This window comes from Rhinopithecus roxellana, chromosome 1, assembly GCF_007565055.1.
Source record: "Rhinopithecus roxellana isolate Shanxi Qingling chromosome 1, ASM756505v1, whole genome shotgun sequence".
NCBI classification, from domain to species: domain Eukaryota; kingdom Metazoa; phylum Chordata; class Mammalia; order Primates; family Cercopithecidae; genus Rhinopithecus; species Rhinopithecus roxellana.
In genome coordinates this window covers 137733670-137743304 of record NC_044549.1, presented here as the reverse complement: position 1 = coordinate 137743304, position 9635 = coordinate 137733670, and positions in this window count along the sequence as shown.

Genomic DNA, 9635 nt, shown 5'->3' with positions numbered 1-9635 from the left:
TCTGAGGACTCTGTTCTGTTCCATTGTTCTATATCTCTGTTTTGGTACCATTACCATGCTGTTTTGGTTACTGTAGCCTTATAGTATAGTTTGAAGTCAGGTAGTGTGATGCTTCCAGCTTTGTTCTTTTGACTTAGGATTGTCTTGGCAATTTAGGGTCTTTTTTGGTTCCATATGAACTTTAAAGCAGTTTTTTCCAATTCTGTGAAGAAACTCATTAGTAGCTTGATGGGGATAGCATTGAATCTATAAATTACCTTGGGCAGTATGGCCATTTTCACAATATTGATTCTTCCTATCCATGAGCATGGTATGTTCTTCCATTTATTTATGTCCTCTTTCATTTCACTGAGCAGTGGTTTCTAGTTCTCCTTGAAGAGGTCCTTTACATCCCTTGTAAGTTGGATTCCTAGGTATTTTATTCTCTCTGAAGCTATTGTGAATGGAAGTTCATTCATGATTTGGCTCTCTGTTTGTCTGTTACTGGTGTATAAGAATGCTTGTGATTTTTGCACATTAATTTTGTATCCTGAGACTTTGCTGAAGTTGCTTATCAGCTTAAGGAGATTTTGGGCAGAGACGATGGGGTTTTCTAAATATACAATCATGTCATCTGCAAACAGGGACAATTTGACTTCTTCTTTTCCTAACTGAATACCTTGATTTCTTTCTCTTGCCTGATTGCCCTAGCCAGAACTTCCAACACTATGTTGAATAGGAGTGGTGAGAGAGGGCATCCCTGTCTTGTGCCAGTTTTCAAAGGGAATTTTTCCAGTTTTTGCCCATTCAGTATGATATTGGCTGTGGGTTTGTCATAAATAGCTCTTATTATTTTGAGATACATTCCATCAATACCAAATTTATTGAGAGTTTTTAGCATGAAGGTTGTTGACTTTTGTCAGAGGCCTTTTCTGCATCTATTGAGATAATCGTGTGGTTTTTGTCTTTGGTTCTGTTTATATGCTGGACTACATTTATGGATTTGTGTATGTTGAACCAGCCTTGCATCCCAGGGATGAAGCCCACTTGATCATGGTGGATAAGCTTTTTGATGTGCTGCTGGATCCAGTTTGCCAGTATTTTATTGAGGATTTTTGCATCGATGTTCATCAGGGATATTGTTCTAAAATTCTCTTTTTTTGTTGTGTCTCTGCCAGGCTTTGGTATCAGGATGATGTTGGCCTCATAAAATGAGTTAGGGAGGTTTCCTTCTTTTTCTATTGATTGGAATAGTTTCAGAAGGAATGGTACCAGCTCCTCCTTGTACCTCTGGTAAAATTTGGCTGTGAACCCATCTGGTCCTGGACTTTTTTTGGTTGGTAGGCTATTAATTATTGCCTCAATTTCAGAGCTTGCTATTGGTCTATTCAGGGATTCAACTGCTTCCTCGTTTAGTCTTGGGAGAGTGTAAATGCCCGGGAAATTATCCATTTCTTCTAGGTTTTCGAGTTTATTTGCATAGAGGTGTTTATAGTATTCTCTGATGGTAGTTTGTATTTCTGTGGGGTCGGTGGTGATATCCCCTTTATCATTTTATATTGTGTCTATTTGAGTCTTCTCTCTTTTCTTCTCTATTAGTCTTGCTAGCAATCTATCAATTTTGTCAATCTTTTCAAAAAACCAGCTCCTGGATTCATTGATGTTTTGGAGGGTTTTTGCGTCTCTATCTCCTTTGGTTGTGCTCTGATCTTAGTTATTTCTTGCCTTCTGCTAGCTTTTGAATGTGTTTGTTCTTGCTTCTCTAGTTCTTTTAATTGTGATGTTAGGGTGTCAATTTTAGATCTTTCCAGCTTTCTCTTGTGGGCATTTAGTGCTATAAATTTCCCTCTACACACTGCTTTAAATGTGTCCCAGAGATTCTGGTATGTTGTATCTTTGTTCTCATTGGTTTCAAAGAACATCTTTATTTCTGCCTTCATTTCATTATGTACCCAGTAGTCATTCAGGAGCAGGTTGTTCAGTTTCCATGTAGTTGAGCGGTTTTGATTGAGTTTCTTAGTCCTGAGTTCTAGTTTGATTGCACTGTGGTCTGAGAGACAGTTTGTTATAATTTCTGTTCTTTTACATTTGCTGAGGAGTGCTTTACTTCCAATTATGTGTTCAGTTTTGGAATAAGTGTGATGTGGTGCTGAGAAGAATGTATATTCTGTTGATTTGGGTTGGAGAGTTCTGTAGATGTCTATTAGGTCCGCTTGGTGCCGAGTTGAGTTCAATTCCTGGATATCCTTGCTAATTTTCTGTCTCGTTGATCTGTCTAATATTGACAGTGGGGTGTTGAAGTCTCCCATTATTATTGTATGGGAGTCTAAGTCTCTTTGTAAGTCTCTAAGGACTTGCTTTATGAATCTGGGTGCTCCTGTATTGGGCGCATATATATTTAGGATAGTTAGCTCTTCCTGATGATCCCTTTACCATTATGTAATGGCCTTCTTTGTCTCTTTTGATCTTTGATGGTTTAAAGTCTGTTTTATCAGAGACTAGGATTGCAACCCCTGCTTTTTTTTGTTTTCCGTTTGCTTGGTCGATCTTCCTCCATCCTTTTATTTTGAGCCTATATGTGTCTCTGCATGTGAGATGGGTCTCCTGAATACAGCAAACTGATGGGTCTTGACTCTTTATCCAGTTTGCCAGTCTGTATCTTTTAATTGGATCATTTAGTCCATTTACATTTAAGGTTAATATTGTTATGTGTGAACTTGATCCTGTCATTACTATATTAGCTGGTTATTTTGCTTGTTAGTTGATGCAGTTTCTTCCTAGCATCAATGGTCTTTACATTTTGGCATGTTTTTGTAGTGGCTGGTACCAGTTGTTCCTTTCCATGTTTAGTGCTTCCTTCAGGATCTCTTGTAGGGCAGGCCTGGTGGTGACAAAATCTCTAAGCATTTGCTTGTCTGTAAAGGATTTTATTTCTCCTTCACTTATGAAACTTAGTTTGACTGGATATGAAATTCTGGGTTGAAAATTCTTTTCTTTAAGAATGTTGAATATTGGCCGCCACTCTCTTCTGGCTTGTAGAGTTTCTGCCGAGAGATCTGCTGTTAGTCTGATGGGTAACCTTTGTGGGTTACCCAACCTTTCTCTCTGGCTGCCCTTAAGATTTTTTCCTTCATTTCAACTTTGGTGAATCTGACAATTATGTGTCTTGGAGTTGCTCTTCTCGAGGAGTATCTTTGTGGCCTTCTCTGTATTTCCTGAATTTGAATGTTGGCCTGCCATACTAGGTTGGGGAAGTTCACCTGAATAATAGCCTGCAGAGTGTTTTCCAACTTGGTTCCATTTTCCCTATCACTTTCAGGCACATCAATCAGACGTAGATTTGGTCTTTTCACATAATCCCATATTTCTTGGGGGCTTTGTTCACTTCTTTTTACTCTTTTTTCTCTACACTTCTCTTCTCACTTAATTTCATTCATTTGATCTTCAATCACTGATACTTTCTTCCAGTTGATCAAGTCGGTTACTGAAGCTTGTGCATTTGTCATGTAGTTCTTGTGTCATGGTTTTCATCTCTATCAGTTCTCTTATGGTCTTCTCTGCATTGATTATTCTAGTCACCCATTCATCCATTCTTTTTTCAAGGTTTTTAGTTTCTCTGTGCTGGGTACGTAGTTCCTCCTTTAGCTCTGAAAAGTTTGATCGACTGAAGCCTTCTTCTGTCAACTCGTCAAAGTCATTCTCCATCCAGCTTTGTTCCATTGCTGGTGATGAGCTGCATTCCTTTGAAAGGGGAGATGTGCTCTGATTTTTTGAATTTCCAGCTTTTCTGCACTGCTTTTTCCCCATCTTTGTGGTTTTATCTGCTTTTGGTCTTTGATGCTGGTGACGTACTGATGGAGTTTTGGTGTGGGTGTCCTTTCTGTTTGTGAGTTTCCCTTCTAACAGTCAGGACCCTCAGCTGCAGGTCTGTTGGAGTTTGCTTGAGGTCCACTCCAGACCCTGTTTGCCTGGATATCAGCAGCAGAGGTTGCAGAAGACAGAATATTGCTGAACAGCGAGTGTTGCTGTCTGATTCTTTCTCTGGAAGCTTTGTCTCAGAGGTGTGTACCCAGCTGTGTGAGGTGTGAGGTCCGCACCTAGTGGGGGATGTGTCCCAATTAGGCTACACAGGGGTCAGGGACCCACTTGAGCAGGCAGTCTGTCCATTCTCAGATCTCAGTGTCCGTGCTGGGAGATCCACTGCTCTCTTCAAAGCTGTCAGACAGGGACATTTACATCTGCAGAGATTTCTGCTGCTTTTTGTTTAGCTATACCCTATCCCCAGAGGTGGAGTCTACAGAGGCTGGCAGGACTCCTTGAGCTGAGGTGGGCTCCACCCAATTCGAGCTTCCTGGCCACTTTGTTTACCTACTTAAGCCTCAGCAATGGTGGGTTCCCCTCCCCCAGCCTTGCTGCCACCTTGCAGTTATATCTCAGATTGCTGTGCTAGCAATGAGGGAGGCTCCATGGGTGTGGGACCCTCTGGGCCAGGTGTGGGATATAATGTCCTGGTGTGCCATTTGCTAAGACCCTTGGTAAAGCGCAGTATTAGTGTGGGAGTTACCCGATTTTCCAGGTGTTGTATGTCTCAGTTTCCCTTGGCTAGGAAAAGGAATTCCTTTCTGCCTTGGGCTTCCCAGGTGAGACAATGCCTCGCCCTGCTTCAGCTCTCATTGGTTGGGCTGCACCCACTGACCAGCACCAACTGTCTGACACACCCCAGTGAGATGAACCTGGTACCTCAGTTGAAAATGCAGAAATCACCCATTTTCTGTGTTGCTTACGCTGGGAGCTGGAGGCTGGAGCTGTTCCTATTCGGTCATCTTGGGCGCCCCCTCACTCAACATCGGAAATTTATTTCTCATATTTCTAGGGACTGGGAAGTCCAAGATCAAGGCACCAGCAGATTTGGCATTTGGTAAGGGCCTGCTTTCTGTTTGATAGATGGTGCCTACTAGGTGTGTTCTTACATGGTGGAAGGGACAAGGCCGTTCCCTGGGGTCTCTTTTATAAGGGCACTAAGCCCATTCATTAGAGCTCTGCCCTCATAACCTAATTACCATCCCAAAGCCTCACATCCTCATATCAGTACCTTCAGAGTTAGGATTTCAAGGTATAAATTTTGGAGGTTCACAAACATTCAGACCATAGCTGGTGTGTGTGTTTACAGTAAGGCAGACATCAACACAACATAAGTCAGAACTTTCTAACAAGTGCAGCTGTTCCACTGTGGCACAGATGTCGTGAGCTCCTTCTTTATCAGAGGAGGCATTTGAACAGAACTAGGTAACCTCCTTTCTGACCTCCTATGGAAGCCAGGAGATGCAATGGGTCAAGACTGGCCTCTGACACACCCTTAGAATCTGGATTCTAATGACTGGGTGATAAGAATTGTTCTTGACATTGCCCTATAAAACATGAACTATTCTGAAATGCTCCACACGATCATAAAAACTTGTCAGTAGCTATTCTGAGTACCTCTATGGCCTTTAGCATTGTCACCCACCTTTGAAATGTCACTGCAAATTGTAAACCCAAAATTTCTGAGGCTATATGAGTCAGCTACATATGGGAGGGGAGGTGGGGTGAGAGCTGGGTGGGTTTTATCTACCCATCATGCCCCTGCTTTCTGGGCCACCATTCTGTAGTTTGAAGAGCTAGTGGATTCCATTCCCTTATCATTCAATAACAAGTGGTTATTTTTCTGTGTCCTATGTCAGACCCATGATAGAGCTCTGCAAGCAGAACAGTGAGAAAGCAGACATGGTCCCTGTTTTCAGAGTGCTTATTACTTCATGGGAAAAATGACAGTAAAAATAATCACACATGTATATCCTACAAATTGTCACATGCATGATGAAGAAAGAAAAGAGTATTCTAGGAGAGAGGATAGCTGCAATACCTGATATCACATGAACAAAAACCATCCTTACTGAGGTCAATTAAGTGGGGAAAGGTGGGAGTTCAGATGGAGAACATTTCAGGCAGAGGGGACAACGTGCGCAATATGAGGACGCACAGAGTGTTTGGAGGTCGGCCTGAAGGTCAGAATGGTTGAGTGAAACCCAGAGAATGATGATCTGGTGATGAAAGCAGCGTGAGCAGTTCAGGAAAGAAGGTCCAGGCTGTGCTCATAAGCAACTTCAAGGACTTTTATCTTTATCGTGATGGTGATGGGAAACTCTTAGGGGTTTTACCAGGGGAGCAATATGATAATACTGGTGTTGTGATTAGTTTTCTTTTTCTATTTAAAAAATTAAAATCATTTTAGTTTCAGAGTAGAGACTGCAGTAGGGGTTAGGGCAAGAATAGATGTAGGAGATTGCTGAATAGGCTACACTAGTAATCAAGGTGACAGATGGTGATGGCTTGGCCAAGGGCAGTAGTGGCAAAGATGGAGAGAAGCAAATGGTTTCTCAAGGTGATCATGGGATAAAAATGAACAGGATTTGGAAATGGGTGGATGGGAGGTAAAGATGGAAAAGAAAAAGTGGCATCAAAGATGGCACCTAGAAACTGGACAGACTAAGTGTTCCATTCACTGATCAGGCACGCAAAGAGAGGGCTGGTATGAGACAATGGCTGGAGCAAAACAGAATTCCTCTCATCTTGCCTGATTCAGGTTTAGAAAAGGCAACCAGTTCAACTGATTCCAGTTCAGTTCAATTCAGTTCAATTCAATCCTATCTGGTTCAATTAAAGTCACCTTATGAAGCATCTACCAAATGAGCCTCTGTGAGTGATTCAGACAAATACAAAAAGCCCTTGAAGGGGTTGCATGATCATGTCTTGTACTAGGTTAGTGCCCAAATAACCAAAGCACCCCATGGAATGTGAGAAGTGCTTACAGAGAGAGATGGAATGCCACAGCAGCCACTCCTCTCACCTCCAGAGGACTTGACTGACCTGCAAAAAGAATTGCACTGACTTTATCTTAAAAGGGAGATAAGAGTCCATAGGCTGCCTTTGAGGTTAGTGGGAACTGTGGGAAACTCACAGTTTCCCTCCCTTGGTCTACACTGAGCACACCCCAAGGACTGGAGTATGTACACTTGTTCTCAGCCCAGGCTCCCTCCCAGACTCCTAGCACTTCCTAAAGGATCCTTTGCTTGTGTCTTCATCTCCTCAGGTAATAACTACTCTCTAATTATCCCATCTGTATTTTACAAGAGCTAATTAGAAAGTGTGTGATAACCTGGGAATTTTCTGACAAAGATAGTGCACAAATCTAGCCTGTGTATCTGGGGGTGATGCTTCCAGCCACATCTCTATTTCTGGTTACAAATGGAAATGTAGGAGCCCCCACCTCCTCTCTCCATCTCCAGCCTTGTCAGACTCGTTCACACTACTTCCCAATGACCCCGAGGTGTCCGTCTCCCACTCTCCTCCCAACTCCACTCAATCTCAGTGTAAATACCATTCTCTCAATGCAAATACTTCTGGGAGAATTCTTACGCTTTTATTTAATTCTGGGTTTTAATAATAGTAATTAATGCTTGTACACCTCATTTCATTTTCAAAATGTGTTTCTTTACATATTTCATTTAATGCTCACACAATCTTGTGGGGCAAATATCCTTATAACAATCTTCCCCAGAGAGGCTAAGTTATTTACCCAAAGCCAGAGCACTATGCAGTGGCTGAGCTGTGAGACTCAGCATTTCATGCTCTCTTTAGTCAACCAGTTGTTCTCATCTTGTTAAAGCAAACAAATCTGTGTCAGGAGGGGAGCTTGAAAACGTTGTGAGCAGAGAGGATTTTTTTTTTTTATTATTATCCCTTGAAATCACAAACATAAGCAGCTGTCAATTTCTCCTCATTTAATGTTAGTCCCGCTGTCAGCACAATGGCTAAGAGTACATGATGTAGAGGGAAATAGGCCTATATTTCAATGCTGACCTTCAACCTCATTGTATGTGACTTTGAGCAAGTAGTTACAAAATGGGACGGTATTAGTTGCACAAACATATTCACCTCCTTTGTCATAGGTTTATTGTGAAGAACAAATGAATTAACGTATATAAGCAATAGTTTCTGAAACGTAGTGAATACTTGACACATACTTGTTTCGTGGGATTGTTATTTTTCTTTTCTGGGGCTCAACTTCCTTTTTGACCTCAATCTGAACAGGGGAGGCGAATAACTTTGAAATGCTTCCTGCTGCAGTTTAACGAGAAATGACGAAAATATTGTGTTGAGAAGGATTCTGAGGTTTGCTTTGGGCTTAGCTGAAATGAATAAGTATTCCTCTGTGTGTGCTGCATAATGATGTCCTTTTCTCCAGAGCTGTTTGCAGGGCCTGTCACAGTCTGTGCCTTTCCCTCTCAGTTTCACTGTCTGCCTTAGGCATTTACTCAGATGCTTTTGTCGGGACCAGTCCAGCATGTTCAGACTAAATGGAGTTTCTAGCTCACAGGGGTACTGCCTGCTTGGGTGAGAGCAAAGAATTTAATGAATAGGCGCTATGTATGGATGGGCTCTAACGAGAAGGGTTAGCAGACCAGGGATTAAAAAATAACTACACTGCAGCCACTCTGGGTGAGCCAACACATGATGTATATTTCCATCTAAATAAAATACATTCATTTTGAAGACCACAAAATAACTGTAACTTGAGATTCCCACAAATGCTTGGAAAACTGTCAGTCCTTTCTGAGTGGCAGTAGATAGAGAAGCAAGAATGCCAGTAAGAAATGTGAGATGGATTCTGAGAAACAGGGCCTGGATTAGCCTTTCAAGAAGCCAACATTCTTTAGCACTGATCTAGCATTCCAGTGTTTTGGGGATAGTATTTTTACGAAGCTTACTGATTAAACATTTGCTGATCTCTCTCCTGGAAGAATTATGGAAATACAATAATTATTATGAATGGTCTCTTAGAGCTGGTCTAATCCAAGCTTCCATTCTGGGATCTGCAGAGAATTCTAACAGCGTGCTGTGTTTTTCTTTTGCTTCTACCGAATTTATCAATGTCTCGGGTGATTATTTGCCTGATCACAACAACATACATTCATGAATATGGATCAGCTAAAATCTGCAATTTTACGTGTTAATTTGCTCATGTCTTTAGGTGTTTATAGCAATTAAATAAGACCTTGATAAATTTGGAGGAAATAAAAGGCTTTGATATTATGAGTGCTTATGTGGTTGAATTGCAGGCTCTGAGATAAATTATGTTTTGTACAACTATTAATTCATTGATTAGCTTATTAGATATTTTTCCATTTAGTTATATGTCTTCTTAGGAAATAAGTAAGAATAAGTTCTTGACTGCATTGTTTGGCCTTCTGGTGTTCATTTTGGCTTATGAATGCAACCAATCCTTATCTTGGCTAATATGAATATAGGTGGGCTGTCTTGTTGGGGATTTATCAGGGAGGTATAGAAATTTATCTGTAGTTAATCAGGGCCACCACAGGGAGGGGCAGGGTACTGTCACTGTCCCATCAGGTAGGAGAGGATCCAGGTAGAGGGGGGCTTCATTGATATAGAGGTCACCAGTGGAGAGGAGACCGGTGACCAAGGGCTCTGGCTGCCTGACAAGGAAAAGCTAAGAGTAGCAACAGCCCTGTAGAACATGGTGGTGGGAATTCCAGTGGGTGCTGTTCCAAAGGCAGGGCTTGGTAGGGCAGGGATTTGGAGTGGGTACCACAGAA